Raw genomic sequence first — 20477 nt, 5'->3', positions numbered from 1 at the left:
GGATGAGGAGGAGAGGTCAGCCCACTCAGAGAGGAAGGAGGAAATTTGACCAGGTGGCCGATATATGGTAGCCACGGCAAGGGAATGGCTGGGAGAGAGAGAGAGTTGGCAGACAAGACATTCAAAAGAGGAGTAGGTCTATGTAGGAATGACAGTGGCAGGAATCCACTCAGGGAAGATAAGGGCAACACCCCCCCAGCACGGTTAGGCCTGGGAACGGAGAGGATCATGTAACCATCAGGTAGGAGTGCGTCAAAGCTAGTGACACCATGTCTCAGTGAGACCTCGAGAAGGCAACAGATATCAGAGGAATGCTTGATGGCAGAGCGAGAGCTAAGAGTGGCAATGTGGAGGTGGTTGCCAACCGTGAAGGACTTCCGGGGAGGGGTACAGATCAGAGGTACACCCTGCGGAGGTGTAGAAGAAGGAGGTGAAGAAGGAGCATGAGAGGGGGCAGTGAGGGAGGGTAGAGGCAAGGTAGACGAGGACAGAGGAGGGGCGACAGCAGGAGAGGAAAGGAAGTTGATGAGGCGTGGGAAGCGTCTATCAAAGAGGTGAAGGTTGGCCTGGGGGCCTTGGACCAAGACGGTCCCATTAGCGTAGACATTAATGATGGCCTTAGAGGAGTGGAAGGAGGCCAAGAGGACATCCCAACAGGTGCCACCTTTAATGGGAAAAGAGGAAAAAGAGAGAGCACGGAGACCATATGAAGGGTCCATAGGTCAGGCGAAAGCACGAAAAAGAGGATGTCAGTGAGAGTTTCCTTAGAGCAGGCACTAGTGTAGGTGTCAGCAATAGGGAGGCCTGGGTTGGAGACCAGGATGTCCCTTTTAAACTTTTTCCTACCAGATTTAGTGAGGAGAGCAGGATAGTCAATAGAGAAGCAGTTAGAGAAGATAGGTGAGATAGAGAGCACCATGGAGAAGGAGGGGGTGGGGGGAAGGACAGACAATGCGAGAGCACGCAGACAGGAAGAGAGCGGCAAGCACAGGTTACCACATTTCAGAACAAACAACAGTATGCGAATTAGGTACACAGTGGTGGGGCCACCTAAGTTTGAGAGTCCTGCGAGGGAGAAAACCCTAGTTTACCACATTTTCAGAACAGACAACGGTATGCGAATTAGGTACACGGGGTGGGGCCACCTAAGTTTGAGAGTCCTGCGGGGGAGAAAACCCTAGTTTACCACAACTGTAACACAGTGAGGTGAGGACAACAAGCAAGTGCAATGGCCAGGTGTAGGTGGGGTGGGCTGGGCGAGGACGGGGATAGCAAGTACTGGCGCCAAGCGTCCCCTGTGGACACCTGTAGACACAAAGGGAGCCGCAACTGTAGGAGTCGCCCTTTGCCGCAGGGGGCTGCCGGGCAGAGGGCTGCCCAGGAGGGAGGTGGTTATAGGAAGAGGGAGAAGAGGAAGGGGAGGGGGGATGTGGGCGGGCAGGGAGGCGGGAGCCGAGGATTGACCAGGAAGTGGGAGGGGGGAGCAGGAACAGACAACGCGCTCAGAGCGTGGATGCAAAACAAAAGGTGCCGATTTAACGCACGGGGGCCCGATGGGCCAGGAAGGGCATCCAAGGCCTGCAGTTCCCTCAAGGGCTACCGGCGACCGCTCTCCCACGCTCAGCTGGACAAATAAGCGAGCAGGGGGAGCGGGCGTCGAGTGGCCCAGAGGGAAGGCAGCCACACAGCCAATCAGAGGGGGGGGGGTGGGCGGCAGGGAGGCGGGAGCACGAGGAGGACCAGGAAGTGGGAGGGGGGAGCAGGAACAGACAACGAGCTCAGAGCGCGGATGCAAAACAAAAGGTGCCGATTTAACTCACGGGGGGCCGATGGGCCAGGAAGGGCATCCAAGGCCTGCAGTTCCCTCAAGGGCTACCGGCGACCGCTCTCCCACGCTCAGCTGGACAAAGAAGCGAGCAGGGGGAGCGGGCTTCGAGTAGCCCAGAGGGAAGGCAGCCACACAGCCAATCATCAGGGAGGCGGGAGCACGAGGAGGACCAGGACGTGGGAAGGGGGGAGCAGGAACAGACAACGTGCTCAGAGCGCAGATGCAAAACAAAAGGTGCTGATTTAACTCATGGGGGCCCGATGGGCCAGGAACGGCAACAAGGACTGCAGTTCCATCAAGGGCTACCCTTGAGTACTAGTATTACTAATACTGGAAGCAATAGAAACATGCAACACTTCTGTTGTGCATGTTTCCAGCTGTAGAGCATCTAGAGACTGCCCTTCTTCTATGACTTTGATGTAACTTCCTGTTTCCCAAATTCAAGGAAACCTTGTGTAGGAAAAATGCTTATGAAAATGTTAAAAGTAAAATGTGTCGGGAAATTGACAGAAGGAGAAACAATGATAATAACGAGCAACTTGTAACTGTTGTGCATATTTGTTGCTGAGCACTGCTTCTGTCTAGAGAAGGACTCATTCCTTCCCGGTGCTCTTTACCTTAGTGTTTGGCAGCCCCTCACCCAGTTCCTAATATAGTTCCTGTGAAGCGAGAGGAGGCGGATCCATTACCAATCATGACACCAATGAAGACATTGTGGAAAGTGAATTTTAGCATGCAAAAACTGTCAATATTTCTTAGTCTTGCAGAAAATGCGGTCCTTTGTCCTTTGCTAGGTGACTAACTTTGCCTCAGGATTGTAATCTGTCAGTAATTTCTGTAACTAAGAGGAATGACACCCATACACAGGCATTATTTAAAATCCAATCTGAAATGAAATGATATTTTATTTATATCGTGCTCGTACACAAGTGTTTCAGAGCGCGACCAGGCAGAAAGGGAGGGGAACAAAGAAAAAACAGAAAACAGCGATCTTACTAGGCCCAGTGACATTTAAGAAAGCGCAAGTGCAAGGGAAAGGAAAATGGGGGAGAAGTGCAGGGGGTGGGGGGTAGTGGAAAGTGCAAAGCAGAGGAGAGGAAACATGAATAAATATTAAATAGAATAAATAATAAATAAGGGCTTTAAACCATGGTAGTGCAGCCAGCAAGTGGCAGGTGAAAATTAGTCAGAAAGGTATATCTGATAAGTGCAGAAGAAACATAGTAGGGGGACTGTATGGGTACAGATACAGAACTCTAGTGCAGATGGTGGCCTGGAGGCAGTGCAGGAGGGTGGCAGGGTGAGCAGATACCTGGGCCCGAAAGAACAGAGGGTGGCCAAGTTCACAATGCCATGAGAAGAAACAGATCAACAGGGGAGAAGGGGGGCAAAGGCAGAGGCAAAGAGGAAGGTCTTGAGAAGTTTCCGGAACCAAAGATGTTTTTCCTCAAGTTTCAAGGTGGCCGGGAGGCTGTTCCAAAGGGAGGCACCAGCCGAAGACAGAGATCTACCCCTAGCTCGTTTTTTTGCAAAACGACTAACCCTAAGGGAGTTTGAAGTAGAGGAGCGAAGGGCTCGAGAGGGGAGGTATTTACAAAGGGATAGTTGAAGGTATTTTGGACCCAGGCCCCAGAAAGCCTTGTGGACAATGCAGAGGGTTTTAAATGTAATCCTTGCATCCACTGGGAGCCAATGAAGGGATTTCAAGGCTGGAGAGATACGATCCCGGGGCTTGAGGCCAAGGACAAGTCTTGCAGTCCTGTTCTGGATTAGTTGTAGAGGGTGGAGAGTGGAGGCAGGTAGATTTAGGAAGAGGCTGTTACAGTAATCCAGTCTGGAAAGAACCAGAGCTTGGGAGACAGTGAGCTTTTGAGGGAAGGAGAGGAAAGTTAGAGTACCTCTAAGGAGGTGGAGTAAAAAGTTAGATTTTTTGGAGACATCAGAGATGTGTGCGGAGAAGGAAAGTGTAGAGTCAAAGATAACCCCAAGGTTCTTAGCCGCGCAAGTGGGGGTGGGAGGAGGGCCAAGGGAGGCCGGCCAGAGAGTGAGAGGAAAGGATGGAGATGGTGTACCAATAAGGAGGATCTCAGTCTTGTTGGCATTTAGACATACATCATTGGCGGCACACCAATTTTGAATGGCGATTAGACAATCGGAGATGAGGGAAGGAGAGGAGGAGGCTGAAGGAAGCCTGAAAATGAGTTGGGTGTCGTCAGCATAGCACTGGAAAGTTGAGCAGAACATTGAGATGCAGTAAGCAAGAGTTGCCAGGTATTGGTTGAAAAGCCAGGGCGAGAGGATAGACCCCTGGGGAACACCACATGTGGAGAGGGAGATAGAAGATAGGAAGGACCCAAGTTGTACCTGGGAGGGTCTATCAGAGAGAAAAGAGGTCAACCAGGCCAGAGCCTGATTAGTGATGCCGAGGTTGTCACGAAAACAATTGAGTAGGGTGGTATGCTTGACCGTGTCAAACGCAGAGGAGAGGTCAAGTAGGATGAGGACAGAGGGAATGTTAGAATCGAGGTTGGAGAGCAGGTTTTCACGGATGTTCAGGAGAGCAGTTTCCGTACTTCTGGCAGCTCTGAAGCCAGATTGGTGGTCATGGAGGGAGCCAACAGAGTCAGAATGGAGATTAAGCTGAGAGATGGCCAGCTTTTCCAGGAGCTTGCCCAAAAAGGAAATGGAAATTGGCCGGTAGTTTGCCGGACATGACGGATCAGCAGTGGATTTCTTGAGGAGAGCATGCACAAGGGAGTGTTTAAGAGGGGTGGGGAAAGAGCCAGAGGCAAAGAAGAGGTTGCAGAAATCAGCAAGGGCGGCGCAAGGGTGTCAATGTGGTCCTTAATGGTTTTAGAGGAACAGGGATGGACCTGTTTTGATGAGGTTTTCATAGATCGGACTTGTCTAGATATCTCATCAGGGGATAAAAGAGGAAATGAGGAGAAAGGAGGATGAGGGGTAGCTGAGGAGGGTCAGCTGGCGGAGAAGGAGCGGGAGGAGGAGGGGAAGCGGAGGAGAGGGTGGACAGGATGTCCTGGGTTTTAGAGATAAAGTGGGAGGCAAGGGCATTGCAAAGATCCTGTGAGGAGAGAGGAGGGGTGGAGACTGCAGCAGGGTTGGCCAGCTCCAATCTGAAGTGGAAACATGCGTTAGCGCGCTTTATGGCAGATTTGTATAAAAGGTTTATGTCTGAAGGAGCATGGGAACGTAATGGGTTTTGTGAGTTCTTTTGCCAATCTCTTTTGACCTGTGAGGACTTACACTGAGATGCGGGTCTAATTCCAAGACAAGACATTCCTCTCATTTTAACTGCCCAGGGAGAAGCTGTGGGCCCAATGCGATCAACTGTGTGCAACTGACATGCTGGCGTAGGATATAGGAGACATTTAGATGCTGTGCCCCTGTTTAGTTCGTCCTCATTGTTGGATGTACTTTTGGCTTTCAGGCCAAGGTGCAGGGAAGACATCTAAGGATGGATAGAACAATATCTGCAAATTGCAGTAATATCTTTTGAACATCTGTTTACATGCAAGAGAAACCATCTTATCTGTCTTTATTTTTGCAGCTTGGAGGCTGGTGGCAAGAGCACGGGTGTGGACCGATTCAAGGCTAGATTTCATTTTGCCCTGCTGGGTAAAACAGCTGTAACGGAGCCTCAAGACTTCAATGTTGCAAAGGCAAAATCCTGTATACTAATGCTGTGGCGTTGCTTTACATTGCTGTATATGACCTTCCAATGCACCAACTGGGATGTTGCAAACAGTGCACCCGGCTGTATCTTGCAACGTAGCAATAATCCGATGAACTACAAGGAGGGCGACATCATGCTGGGAGGAATCATGCAGCTGCATTTGTTAAGTTATCCTGTGATGCCAGACTTCGTAAATATGCCTAATTTGACAAAATGTGCCCTGTAAGTTCTTCAGATTTGAAATCATATTAAATGAAAGCACCCCCTTTTCTATTTATTGACAATAATGTCATTGGCTTCATTGGAAATCTGTTTCATTGCTGTGAGGTATCTGAGAGCGGGGATGCTGCTGTCTGCTGCTGAACGATGATTCTTCAATAAAAACTGTAAGGAAAGTACTGTGTTAGCCAGACAAGTCAAGAATGTTTTTTACTTAAAAAAGCAAGCTAGCAGTAATGGATCTTGAAGTGATAGTTATGAGGCTAAAACATGTAATTCTGTAAGCTTGCGTTTTCTATTCTAGCAAGCTAGTGGTAATGGATCTCGATGGGTGTTGGGAAGGGGGTAGGCCCGCCCCACCCCCCTAGGTGCTTTAGAGTGAGGTGAGATGCATTTGAAGCACTATGATGGCCAAGGGGGAGGAAGGACGGAGAGCGGACCACCTCCCAGTAGTTAAGGACCCCACGTCAATATAATCAAATATAATCAGCCCACATAGTATAGCGTAGGGAGCGAGCAGCATTGCCATTTTGCTTAGATATTAGTAACTATAGGTAGAAAGGAAGGCCTGCGAGGTAAATGCAGCATTGCATGCACTAGGCCCATTCGCGAGACAAGGGCACATCGTCGAAATGACACATTATAGTTCAAAACAATGGTGGAGACCTTTAAGCCGGATGACGCGGGAGTGAGTGAAATGTGTGTGAAGGTTAGAGTACACCAGAACCTCCTTTGTGCCAGTCCTAGTGCCTGCCAAGTGCACAGTATGAGTGATAAAGTAGTCATATGGTAGGAGTATAATTAATTTGTTCTTTGGCCTTCGATGTGAGAAGAAAACAATCACTGCAGCACCCACGTGACGGAAGCCAGACAAATTGGGATGGAACCAATGGCCTGGCATCCCTTATGGGCCAGGCGGATCTTGTATAGGCGCACACCAACCAGGCGCGTGGGATTTTATCATATGTATTGCCTCATGTATGACAATGTTTTTCTTTATAAGATTCCCCTTGTACTACTTATCGGCAGAACGTTCTTAGCAGCAGAATTCTTTGTTGTTGCTCTCATCGTGTGAGATTAAAACTTGTTGTCCTTACAAGATAGACTTGGGCCTTTCGGGTGGTATTCTCTCTGGTGTGAGCGTTAGAGACTTGCCTTCAGAGGATGACTGGGTTATGTCATGTCATAATGTAAGCTTGTGCTAGTCCAACGTTAGCCTAATGCATGTATTGTTCTTACTACTTATTTACCCGTTGTCACATTGTCTAAATGCCTGTATACACGCTGAGAGGTTGCCTGGCCTCTATGGCTTTAATGGGGGGCTCGTTCCTGCTGGAACTGTATTCTTGCTTTCCGACCCACACTCACCCTGAGAGTCTCATCTCACTGACGGCAGGTCCTTTGACCTGATTGGCTCCTGCCAATTCAATGTCTAATGTGAAGGTGCCATTTTCTAGGATATCACAGGTGCAGCGGAAGCGCCTGATTGCACCCGAAGTCCAGACAAAGTCAGGCCCATCTGCGCTAATCTGATGGGTCTGGGATTGACCCTATGTTAACACTTTGCTGCAGTACACAGGTCAAGAGCTTGTTGAGTCAGCAATTCCTGATATTGTGTTTCCCTCTGGTTGGCTGTTTTACCCTGCCGCTGATTAACTCTCGGTTGTCCATCCACAATGTCAGGTAAAATGTGTATTGTTTAATTCCGCTCTTTAGCGGCTCATGCCGCTTACTGTCATGCTCTCCTTATGGATCACATTCTGGATCTGGTCTTTGTCACAGAAACATAGCTGAAGGATTGATAGGGCTCCCCCTCGATTGAGGGCGGAGCTCGCCCTGCTTTAACACATATACTGTGCTTTATCGCCTCTTAGGCACACAGTCAACATGGAGGCTGTTCTACTTTGTGTTTTGATTTCTTCCCCTTCCTCCCTTCATTTTCTATTAGTTTATCTGCCTTCAAACCCAACCCAAGCTTTGACCTGGCTCTAATGGATATAGTGGCTGGTTTACGACTCCAATATGGGACTTTGATAGTCCATGGGGATTTTAACATCCACCCCAAAAACCCCAGTGATGTTCAGGCAGATTGTCTTATCTCTGCCTGTGCTGATCTTGGGGTTTCCCAGCTTATACTGGGTCCTACTTACGCCCTGCGGAATACCTTTGACCTTATAATTGCCCCCCCCCCCTCTGGTTACGATTTTCCCATGATTTCCTATTATCCAGTCTAACCATATGGTCATCCCCTTCTCAGATAATATAGTCCCTACTTCTTTGGTTCTCGCCTACTTTTTATCCATCTGTCCCTTCCAACTTTCATCTTATTTCTCATCTTTCCAATCCTATGAAACTTTTGAAAGCTTTGATTACTCCTCTTCTACATTCTTTCTTGGATGATTCTGGTTTTCTTGACCCTTTCCAGTCTGACTTTCGGTGTGGTCAGGGCACAGAATCGGTCCTGGTGTCAGGCAGTGGATGATTTGGCCCAGATTGTGGATCAGAGTGGTGTTGGCGCCCTGATACTGCTGGACCTCTCGGCTGCTTTTGACATTGTGAACCATGGCATCCTCCTTGAGAGGCTAACATTAGCAGGGGTGTGTGGCCTGGTCCTAGACTAATTTGGGGCTTTCCTTCTTGATCGTTCGCAGTCTCTTTCACTCTCTCCTTTCTTCTCTCCCCCTCAACCCCTCACTTGTGGTGTTTCCACACGGTTCGGCTCTTTCTCCCCTTCTCTTCAATCTCTTTATCCAGCCTTTTGTCAAGCTGATTCACTATTTGAGGTTGTAGTGTTTCTCTTATGCGGATGAGACTCAGATCTTGGTGCGACCTGATCTCTCTCATCGTGCCACGGCTGAACGGTGTTGTGTCTGTCTGCCGTCCATCTTTGGATGGGCAAAAACTGGCTTCGTCTTAATGGAGGTAGAAAACAAGGTCCTTTTTGTTGGATCTACCACTGAGTCCTCAGGATGGTCCTCAGCTTTCTGGGGGGCCAAACTTGGCCCTCTGCCAACCCTGTCCATAGGAGTAATAAACCTGGGTGTGAAGCTTTCTGGCTCATTGGGTATTAGCATAATTGACCTAAAAACATTTGACCTAAAACATTTGCTTGACCTTTTTTTTCAGTCAAATTTTATTAAATAATATATGGGGGTGGGTAAGAGTATATATTAGGTTGAGGGGAAGTGGGGGTGTTGCGGGGGATCTCCCCCTGCATTTAAGACCAAAAACAAGGTCAAATAAATTTGATCAAATGAGATTAGGTCAAATGTTTTAGGTCAGATAGACCCAAACTGGCTCATTGTCCATGCAGGCTGAGGTCAGTGCCATGTGCCTGTCTGTTAATTTTAAACCCATCATTTTGCGTAAGGTTCTGCCCTACCTTCCATGCTCACTTCGTCCCGATAGTATCTTCACTCACTTCTGGATCTATGGATTATTGTAATTTGCTTTTTATGGGACAACACAGCCTTTTGCTCCAGCGATTACAAATCCTCCAAAATTCCGCAGCCAGGCTATCAACTGGTGCTGACCGTTACTCTTCAGTGTCCCCCATTCTACACACCCTGCACTGGCTACCTGTGCCTAAACGGATAATGTTTAAGACCCTCTGCCTCACCCATCGGGCCTTCTATAAAACAGGGCCTGAATAGCTGCAGGCAAAATTGATTCAGTATGTTCCCTCCCGCTTCATGCATTCCTCTACCGCACTGAGGATTCTGGTTCCCCGGTTCAAACTTTCCTGTGTGTGAGGGCGCTCATTCTCCTTGGCAGCGGCACAATTATGGAACTCCTCTCCATTGTCCTTATGGGTGATTGTGGACCAACTATCTTTTCAGCATGCCCTGAAGACCTTTCTGTTTTCAGTCTGAGCGTCTCTGTGACCTCTTCTTGGCTCCGGCACAGTTTACCCTTTCAGCGCCATGATGCACTAGCTGGTGAAAGCAGCGCTTAAATGCAGCTAGCATAGCATTAACTTACAGCTCTACTGATCATATCACTCATTATGGCTGTAGTGCAGCTCTGCCCATTACAACTACATAGTCAGCGTTCATGAGAGAATATAACATTCAGTCAATGTCCACCGTTCACCACTTGTATGCTTCCTAGCTGTAATTACATATACTCTTATTTTCTCTTAATTATGTTCCAATACTTTCAAGTGTTTCCCTAGCCTCAGCATTCTGGGTCCCATATGGACCTTTATTTTCTGCCCCTACATATACAGTATTCCTAAGCATTATTCAATCATGCTATTAATCATATTAACTTTGATTAACTGGGCTCACACAACCAGTGGTGGCGGGTTATGCAACCTCCAGATGATGGCTTTACCATGGGGAGATGCAGGTGCTGTAGACAAACTGAGGCTTTTGAGACTGAGCTTTTACTTCCTTCTTTTGTTGTTCTATATGTCGAGCAGGCTGGCTCAGGTGGGGTCTGCTATAAGTTCTCAAGTTGTACATAATGACTTTTCTTGGATTGTCTTCTGACTATGGGCCTATTGTGACTGCTTGGAGTCTCTGGGCTACACACAGACCTGAAGGGCAAGGGAGAATCCCACCCTCTTCAAAGCACTGGCCTTTTTATTAAGGAATTGCAGGTCTTCGTGTGCTGCTGCTATTATAACCCTCAGTGCAGGGGGAGCTCCCATCTCGGCATAAAAATATAACCTTTCTATGCTGGCTAATATAAGTTAAATTTAATATCCTATCCTCTCACCAATGTTTGCTGAACTGCTGGCGGAGGTGTTTGGGAAGCTTTAAGAGCGCATCTCCGAGTATTTGTATCACACGACGTTGCTGTGCAGCCTCCAGAGGCGCGGCCTGAAACGCACCGGGCTCACGCTGAATGTGAAGCCGCGCGTTCTGTCAGCTGCGCCGCTGACGTGTTGAGAAGGCGGCGCCTTAATACAAGGAAGCACGTTGCTTCAAAACAAAGGTACTTCTACTTTCAAACAAGGAATTAAGTGAAAACGTCTTGCTTTTTCCATACGGTGAGCTGCTAAGCTCAAAGATAAAATATTTCTGAACACATTATGACTGACATTCATAAAATGTTCATAAGGAAGTTACTATGTTCCCTTTTCACTTACCCCCAGCATTGTCTATGGTGACAAGACTGCCTACAGGATACACGCTGTTAAGTGGCATTCAGCTGTAAATAAAGCTGACAAGGTGTTCAGGAACTAGTAAAAGTTAAATAGATATTCTAAATTTAAAAATAAATAAAAAAATAAAAAAATATGTGCATTTTTTAAACATATTATGCTACCAACTATAACAATTCTACAAATGCAGTGTTAACCCTTTGCTGGGGATGCATACATCATACAATGGATAATGCTGATGTGACAGACTAAAATGGGCCTATTTAGGAGTTCATTGGAGACAAGACACCTTTTTGCTCACTGCATTATTGCACAGAGCGCTATGTAACAGCGATAAAAATATGTTATTGTACTTCTAACCGATTATTGCAAAGGAAAGACAGCAGCAAAGCCAAACCTTACCTTGGTCCAGCATAACACATTCTGTCCTAATATGACCTCAAAGTAGGAGCAATCCAAAGACATGGCATCAATACCTACAAAAAACGCCCCCAAAAGACAGAAGAGTGATACCTCCCACACCCAAGTACACAGGACCCAGTTATGCAAGCTATATTAATGGAAATTATAGTGTTGGGAGATGGGTTTTAGTTAAAATTCTTATTGAATCCACAGAATATTCTATTTTGAACGTATATGGTCCCACGAAAGCTAACCAGGTTTTTGGACTCATTTAAGAAACCATATATTCAAGTCTTGTCCTAATAACTGTCAGGACTTGATGGTCGTGTAGAGGATGAAACCTCCGTCCCCAAGTACCACACTAGCAATAGAATGAAACTGCTTGTGTCGTCCTTGAAGCCACAGGTGATGAATGCCGTCAACCAGAGGCTGGAACGCCAGATGGACCCCCTGACCACTGCAAGGCAAAAGGTTATGTAAATGCAAGGTCTAATGTGAACAGAGTGAAAAAGAGAATCAAGAAAAAGGCTTGCCCAATGTGGATGACAGTGGACCCAAAAAGGAATGATGGGAAAATATGGTAACCGGCAAGGATGTAAACCTGGATGGCACTCTGAAGGGTGAAGTCACCTGATGCTGAGGAAACGAAGTATGGAGATCAAGAGAGACCAGATACCAGAGCAGTCCGAGGGCAAGAGGTAAGCAACTCAGAATAGGAGGAATCCAATATCAATCCAATACACGATCCAAGGTCAGAAGGTAGCTGGCTAGTTAGTACAAGAGGACAATCCAAAGGCAGTTCCAGGAGAGAGTAGCTGAGGTCGAGTCCGGTGAAACACAGAGTCCAAGCAAAGGTACCAAGGGGGATCCAAGTGGAATTCCAAACACAGTCCGGGGTCAAAATAGCAATATCAAGTATAATCCGTAGAGAGCTGTACAGGATGTAACAAAGTCAGCTGTGAAGCGTTCGTTGCTGATCAGCGTGTTCCTTTTGACTGCAATAACAGGTCACATGATGCAGTAACGTGAACGCTGATCACGTTCCATTGGTCATGTGCTTACCACCGTGCGCTGCTGTGCGCGACGAGTCTCCTGTTTCTGGTCACGTGGGAGACCATGTGATGAGCACAATGGATATCGGGCTTTGCGGTGTCCGCGGTGCCCGAAACCAGCCGCAAGTCGCCACGGCAGTCGCCAGTGGGCGTAAAGGGAACGTCTCTGCAAACGTCCCGAATGCCAACCAGTGTCAACACCCCGCCGGCAACCATATGAGGGCATAAGTGTTCGGGTCAGTTTGGTGTCTTGGGACTTTTGTTGGAAGTACAAGGGGGGCGGGATAAGTGTGGGTGTGACAGAGCCCCCCCTCAATAGCCCACGACCCTGTGGGCTGGACGGGTTATCCCTATGGAAGGAGGCCACCAATCGAGGAGCGTGGACTTCGGAGGAAAATACCCAGGAGCGCTCCTCCGGACCATAACCTAGCCAATCCACAAGATACTGTAAGCGGCCTCTACGAAGGCGGGTACCCAGAATAGCATTCACTTCATACTCGTCATGAGAGTCCACCAGGACAAGGGCAGTGGGGGAGGCCATACGAGTCGGGGCAGGACATGGCTTTAGCAGGGAGGTATGAAAAACCGGGTGTAATTTCCAGGTAGCAGGGACACTGAGACGATAGGTCACAGGGTTCAGGATGCTGGAAATGCGATAGGGACCTGTAAAGCGGGGCAAGAGCTTTCGGCAACCAGGTATGCGTAAGTGACGTGTCGATAGCCACACCCGGTCACCCACTTTATAACTAGGTGCGTCCGACCTCCTCTTGTCAGCAGCAGTCTTCATGGAGGCCTGGGCTTCCCTAAAATGGAGGAGGGTCTGGGAATGGACTGTGACGAGGTCTCGGGCACATTCATTAGCAGCAGGGTTACCAGTGAGGACAAAATCAGGAAAGGGTAGAGTACGTGGATGTTGCCCGTAAAGAGAATAGAAAGGGGAAAACCCCGTGGAAGAGTGAAAGGTGTTGTTGTATGCGAATTCCGCAATGCAAAGTGACTTGAGCCAAGTGTATTGGTATTGAAGCGTCAGACAGCGCAAATATTGTCCCAATGCCTGATTCACTCTCTCTGTCTGGCCATCGCTCTCAGGATGATAGGCCGAGGAAAAGCATCAATGCCCAGGAGTTTAGTGAGAGCCAACCAGAAACGAGATGTAAATTGCGAACCATGGTCTGATACAATGGCATGGGGCAGTCCGAATAAGCAGAATACGGACTCAAAGAACATGCGGGCCAATGCTGGGGCAGTTGGTATTCCTTTACATGGCACAAACCGAGCCATTTTTGTGTATGAATCCACTATGACCCATATCGTGTTGTAACCTTGGATACATGGTAAATCTGTCACTAAATCCATGGAGACTGTATGCCAGGGTCTAGGAGTAATGGGCAGTGGCTGTAATAACCCCAAAGTGCGCCCTCTTCGTGTCTTGCATTGCGCACATATCGAAAAGGTGTTCACAAAGGCTTCTACGTCTCGTCGCATTGATGGCCACCAGCACCAACGCTTCAGTAAATCGAGAGTGCGTCGTTGACCTGGATGACCATTAATAAGGGCATTATGGGACCATTCTAGAGCTTGATTACGGATACCGCAGGTGGGCAGAAGCAATTTTCCCTGGACAAAGGGTAACCCCTCCCGAGAAACTGGGTCCCATTCGTTCAGGGCTTGGGGATGGCGGGTCACCCATTGACGGATGGCTGTCAGCATGGGTCGTGACGGGGTACAAGCGCATACAACGTGTCCCTGCTCTAGTAGAGTATCGGGGTAGGACGGGAGAGGAATCCCACCGGGTGAACGAGATAAGGCATCTGCCTTGCCGTGTACCTTCCCTGGTCTATATCTGACAATAAAGTCATATGCTGAAAAAAAGAGGTGCCAGCGAACCTGTCTACTATTGATACATTTCAATGAAGCCAGATCCTGTAGATTTTTATGATCGGTATACACCGTGGTCTGGTGTCTAGCCCCCAGGAGATGATGCCGCCAGACCTGAAAGGCATACTTAATGGCAAGGAGCTCCTTCTCAGTGACCGTGTAATGTGTTTCGGTTTGTGTGAACTTCCTAGAATGATAAGCTACTGGATGCAGTAGGCCAGAGGTAGGGCAAGGCTGGGACAGAACTGCGCCCAAGGCGAACGAAGATGCATCCGCCTCTACGACAAACGGCAGTTCTGGATCCGGATGTTGCAATACTGGGGCTGTGGTGAACAAAGTTTTCAGGGTCTCAAAAGCCGCTTGATGGTCTGTAGACCAAGTGAATGGAACTAAGGGGCTAGTTAAAGCCGTCAGAGGTGCCACGATAGAAGAAAAGTTAGCGATGAACCGTCGATAAAAGTTCGCAAACCCCAAAAAGGATTGTAAATGCTTGAGTGTAACAGGGACTGGCCAATCCAGGATAGCTTGTACTTTAGCTTGATTCATGGTTAATCCCCCAGGAGAGATATGAAACCCCAGGAATTCGGTCTCATTAGTATGGAACATGCATTTCTCAGGCTTTGCGTACAGTGCATGATCTCTGAGTCGTGTGAGTACTTCCCTGACGTGAAGGATGTGTTCGTCAAGTGTACAAGAGAATTTCAAAATGTCATCAATATAAGCACCAACGTAAACGTCCGCAATGTCATTGAATACGTCGTTAATAAAACGTTGAAAGGTAGCCGGGGCATTACATAGGCCAAAAGGCATAACGGTCTATTCATACAACCCCTGACGAGTGCAGAAAGCGGTTTTCCATTCGTCACCCAGGCGCATGCGAATCAGATTATATGCCCCCCGGAGATCTAGTTTGGTGTATATCGAAGCATTGGTCAATTTGTCCAGTAATGTTGAAATAAGGGGTATAGGATAGCGATTCTTTATGGTAATGTCATTTAATCGCCTGTAGTCCACACATGGGCGCAGGTCGCCCTCCTTTTTGGGCACAAAAAATATGGGACTGGCTGCAGGCGAAGAGGAGGGCCTGATTTGGCCCAGGTGTAGTGCATGTTGGATATAGTCCTTCAGGGCTACTTCCTCAGAGGGAGACAGTGAGTAAATACGACCCTTAGGGATAGGTGCCCCTGGGATTACGTAAATGGGACAATCGTAAGGACTGTGGGGGGGACAAATCGTCCAGATGACTCAGCAGAGGACTTATCAAACACTTCACGGAAATCATGATACACTGAGGGCACTCCGGTCATTGCAGCCCCCACCGTATGTGCTGATTCTATAGGAACGACCTCTTCTGCAGAACCCATGCTCAGACCCCCCAACACCCTAGCGGGATTGAGAATCCCGTCTTCGTCTAATAAGCAAAAATGTTGGCAGACCTCAGACTCGAAAGTGACCTGTCCCGAACCCCAATCAATGAGAGGGTTGTGTTTCTTCAACCAGGGTATTCCCAGGATGACACAAAACTGGGGGGTGGAAATGAGATCGAATGACAGTGATTCCTTGTGGTTTCCCTGGATGATCACATCCATGGGGGCGGTCTGTTGTTTAATTGGGCCAGAAGTGAGCGAGGACCCATCTACCGCCTGGACCAGTTCTGGGTGTAATTTGGTGATCAATGGGAGGGTCATGGCCTTTGCTAATGTAATATTGATGAAACAACCAGTAGCCCCCGAATCTATAACGATGCGGACAGGGTGGGTGTAATCCCTAGTAGGGAGAAGCGTAGCCTGGACGGTAATCGGTCTGATAGGGCCAAAGGTAAGTGCCTTTTGGGGGTTTTGAGCAAAACTCGTCCTGTCCCCCGTATTCAAGGACGAGTTTTCTGAAAACCCAGGGTCCGTTTTTTTGGGCGTCGAGGGCATTCCTTGACATAATGCCCATTGAGTCCACAATAGAAGCACGCATTGTTGCTTCTTCTGCGCTCTCTCTCGGTCTGGGTGATTGGGCTACGCAACCCTCCTATTTGCATGGGTTCTCCTGCGCTATTTGGTGGGGAAGGGCTGTGACTGATGGAAGCTCCTAACTCTGATCGGCGTTCAGCTTTACGTGCATCAACCTGAAGGGATAGGTCTACCAGTTCGGAGTATGTGGTTGGAAGGGAGGGGACCACTGAGAGTGCGTCCTTCACTGGGTTACCGAGACCCCTATAGAATACCACGGCTTTCTTATTTTCCGGCCATGATGTCTCAGCTGATAACTGATTAAAACGCGTGATATATTCTATTAGGGTCTGTCTCCCTTGAGTCAGGTCCAAAAGTTCCAAATCCCTGGACTGGGCCCTATACCTGGTATCAAACACCTTAGCCATTTCATTCAACAAGAGTTCGAAATCGTAAAGAACCGGATCGTCATTTTCTAAGTAAGGGTTGGCCCATGTACCAGCTACCCCCGTAAGATGGGAAAGCAAAAAGGCAGCTTTGGTTGTTGAATCATGGAACACTTGGGGTCTGCAAGGGAAGTGGAGCATACATTGATTGATTAAAGTGCGATACTTCTTAGGGTCGCCCTGATACTTCTCAGGTGGGCTAGAGGAAATGGTGTGGGAAGCAAGATAGGTGTCAGTGACGTGGGAGGTATGGCTGGACCTGGGTTTTGGGGTATAGTGTCATTGAACTCAGCATCAATAGGTAATGGATTGCGGGCACTTTGGAGGGTATCTAAACGGTGATGTATGGCAGCAGTGGCAGCCACCATCTCCATTCTGATGGATGAGACCGCTTGCATTAATGCGGCCACGGGGTCCCCGGTGGAGGGTTCCATCGTCCAGATGACCAGTAAGGGCTTCACAGTCTGTCAGGACTGTATGGTCGTGTAGACGATGAAACCTCCGTCCCCAAGTACCACACTAGCAATAGAATGAAACTGCTTGTGTCGTCCTTGAAGCCACAGGTGATGAATGCCGTCAACCAGAAGCCGGAACGCCAGATGGACCCCCTGACTGCTGCAAGGCAAAAGGTTATGTAAATGCAAGGTCTAATGTGAACAGAGTGAAAAAGAGAATCAAGAAAAAGGCTTACCCAATGTGGATGACAGTGGACCCAAAAAGGAATGATGGGAAAATATGGTAACCGGCAAGGATGTAAACCTGGATGGCACTCTAAAGGGTGAAGTCACCTGATGCTGAGGAAACGAAGTATGGAGATCAAGAGAGACCAGATACCAGAGCAGTCCGAGGGCAAGAGGTAAGCAACTCAGAATAGGAGGAATCCAATATCAATCCAATACACGATCCAAGGTCAGAAGGTAGCTGGCTAGTTAGTACAAGAGGGCAATCCAAAGGCAGTTCCAGGAGAGAGTAGCTGAGGTCGAGTCTGCTGAAACACAGAGTCCAAGCAAAGGTAACAAGGGGGATCCAAGTGGAATTCCAAACACAGTGCGGGGTCAAAATAGCAATATCAAGAATAATCCGTAGAGAGCTGTACAGGACATAACAAAGTCAGCTGTGAAGCGTTCGTTGCTGATCAGCGTGTTCCTTTTGACTGCAATAACAGGTCACATGTTGCAGTCACGTGAACGCTGATCGCGTTCCATTGGTCATGTGCTTACCACTGCGCGCTGCCGTGCGCAACGAGTCTTCTGTTTCTGGTCACGTGGGAGACCGTGTGATGAGCACAATGGATATCGGGCTTTGCGGTGTCCGCGGTGCCCGAAACCAGCCGCAAGTCGCCACGGCAGTCGCCAGTGGGCGCAAAGGGAACGTCTCTGCAAACGTCCTGAATGCCAACCAGTGTCAACATCCCGCCGGCAAACATATGAGGGCATAAGTGTTTGAGTCAGTTTGGTGTCTTGGGACTTTTGTTGGAAGTACAAGGGGGGCGGGATAAGTGTGGGCGTGACAATAACCTAATGGTATGTGGAGATTTTAACAAAATAATGGATCCTATCCTTGATAAAAAGTCAAATGCAAGACCTAAAGTCACAAAATCTCACCTACAATTTGTCAAATTTGTAACTGAACTATGTCTCATTGATTCTATCACCTCTCCATCGGACTTGGACTATACCTTCTTCTCTCCACCTCATAATTCCTTCTCAAGGATAGACTACATCTTTATATCCTATACCCTGACCAATGGCTTATTAGATGCAAACATTGAACCAATTGTGTTGTCAGATTACGCCCCTGTCCACATTAAACTGTCTAAGGCTCAAAACACACACAAGTATAATAGATGGAGATTTAATTCAGCCCTCTTAAAGGATGAAGAGTTCGTTCAGTTTATACACCAACAGCACTCCTTCTTTTTTGCAGAAAACTCTTGTCAGGGATTCTAAAGTTTTTTATGAAAATTATATACTTCTGAAACTATACAAAATAGCACTCATGCATCAGACTTTCTCAAACATATACATCACAATAAATATATTATTTCTTTAAACAATCCCCTGTCCTTGAGTGAAATCTACAAAGCCATTAAAAATCTCAAAAAAGGCAAAGGTCCAGGTCCTGACGGTTTTTCTATCGATTATTTTGCCCATTTTAAAGAAGTTTTAGTTCCCAAGCTCAATGATTTATATTCATCCTGTATTGCTGGTAATAAAGCTACTATTTCCTTTTCTGAAGCAATGCTAATTGTATTTCCTAAGCCCAATAAAGATCCTGAATTATCCCAAAATTACAGACCCATATCCTTAATTAACACTGATTGGAATATATTTGCTAAAATTCTAGCCAATAGACTAATTTCCCTTTTTCCAAATCTAATTAAAAATCAGGTGGGATATGTCAATGGAAGAAAGTCCTCAGCCAATATCAGACTATTCACTAACATTATAAATATTCTTCACAATGCCGCCAACCCTTATGTGGCAATAGCATTGGATGCCGAAAATACCTTTGATAGGGTGGAATGAAGCTTTATGTTTGAAGCTCTGGCCTGGCATGGAATCACCGAATCGTTCATATCAATGGTTAAAGTATTATACTCTAATCCTACAACTTCAATTTTTATAAACAATCAGATGTCCTCATTAGTCCCCCTTCATAGAGGTACTCGTCAGGGCTGTCCTTTATCCCCTCTTTTGTTTATATTGGCATTAGAACCCTTTTTAGAAGCTATTAGACAAGAAAGTAATTTAATTGGCATCCAATATAAAGACATTAGTATCAAGACGGCTGCTTATGCAGATGATGTACTATTATATTAAAGGTATCACATTTATGTCTACAACATCTAAAACGTATCATTACACAATTCTCGCTTGCATCAGGGTACAAACTTAACGTAGACAAGTCTGAAGTGCTACCACTTAATATACACTGCACAAGCCATCACTGCTCAAGCTTGGGAATTAAATGGTGCCCAACAAGTATTCAATATCTAGGCATCCAAATCTCACCATTGATTAAGAATATTGTTAACCAAAACTCAGCTAATTTCATCACCAGAGTAAAGGAACTAACAAATACTTTGTCACCTCTCTATCTTTCCTGGTGGGGGAGACTGGAGGCTATTAAAGTGAACATTTCACCTATTATATTGTATTTTCTCTACATACTTCCTATTCCCTTTCCTGCATCTTTTTTTAAATCATTAGATTCCTGCATTCTTAATTTACTATGAGGAAAAAGAAGAGAAGGATCTCATTGTGTAAACTTAAAAAACCTAGATCCGAGGGTAGTGTGGGTTTTCCTGGTTATAAAATATATCATGTTGCCTTTGTTCTAAGACAAACACAGTTATGTTTTTTTCCAACCAACATAGATATGACAAACTGGCTACTCATAGAGAGAGCGATGGTCTCCCCTCATGTTCTCCCTGACTGCCTATATATCAATTATAAGAATAGAAGCTTTAATAGCATAAGTGTTAACATCTCCATTAAATACTCTCGTTCATACCTAATCTCACCCATTATAAATAACTCAGTTTATATCCCAATATATTTGGATGAACCCCTTAATCAAAGTCAATAAGAGAACTATCTGTTGGAGACCATGGCTATTTCTTAGCATTAAATATGTAGGACAGCTGTTTATGCAAGGTACTCCATTAACTTTTGAAGATCTTACAAGTAAGTTTCCGGTCCCAAGCTCTTTCCTCCAGAAATATGTCAGATTGATTAGTTTAGTTTGTTTATTTATAGAGCGCGTCCGAACCCTCGGGTAGCTGGGCGCATAATCATGTGGACAACATAGTTACATATCGTTGCGCGCAGCAAAAAAAAGAGTACATACATTCAGAGGTGCAAGTAGAGGGGTATGGTATGTGGCATGAGCTAAATACAATAGAT

The sequence above is a fragment of the Ambystoma mexicanum genome, chromosome 6p, assembly GCF_040938575.1.
Source record: "Ambystoma mexicanum isolate Mex_15411 chromosome 6p, UKY_AmexF1_1, whole genome shotgun sequence".
NCBI classification, from domain to species: domain Eukaryota; kingdom Metazoa; phylum Chordata; class Amphibia; order Caudata; family Ambystomatidae; genus Ambystoma; species Ambystoma mexicanum.
This window is presented reverse-complemented; position numbering follows the sequence as displayed.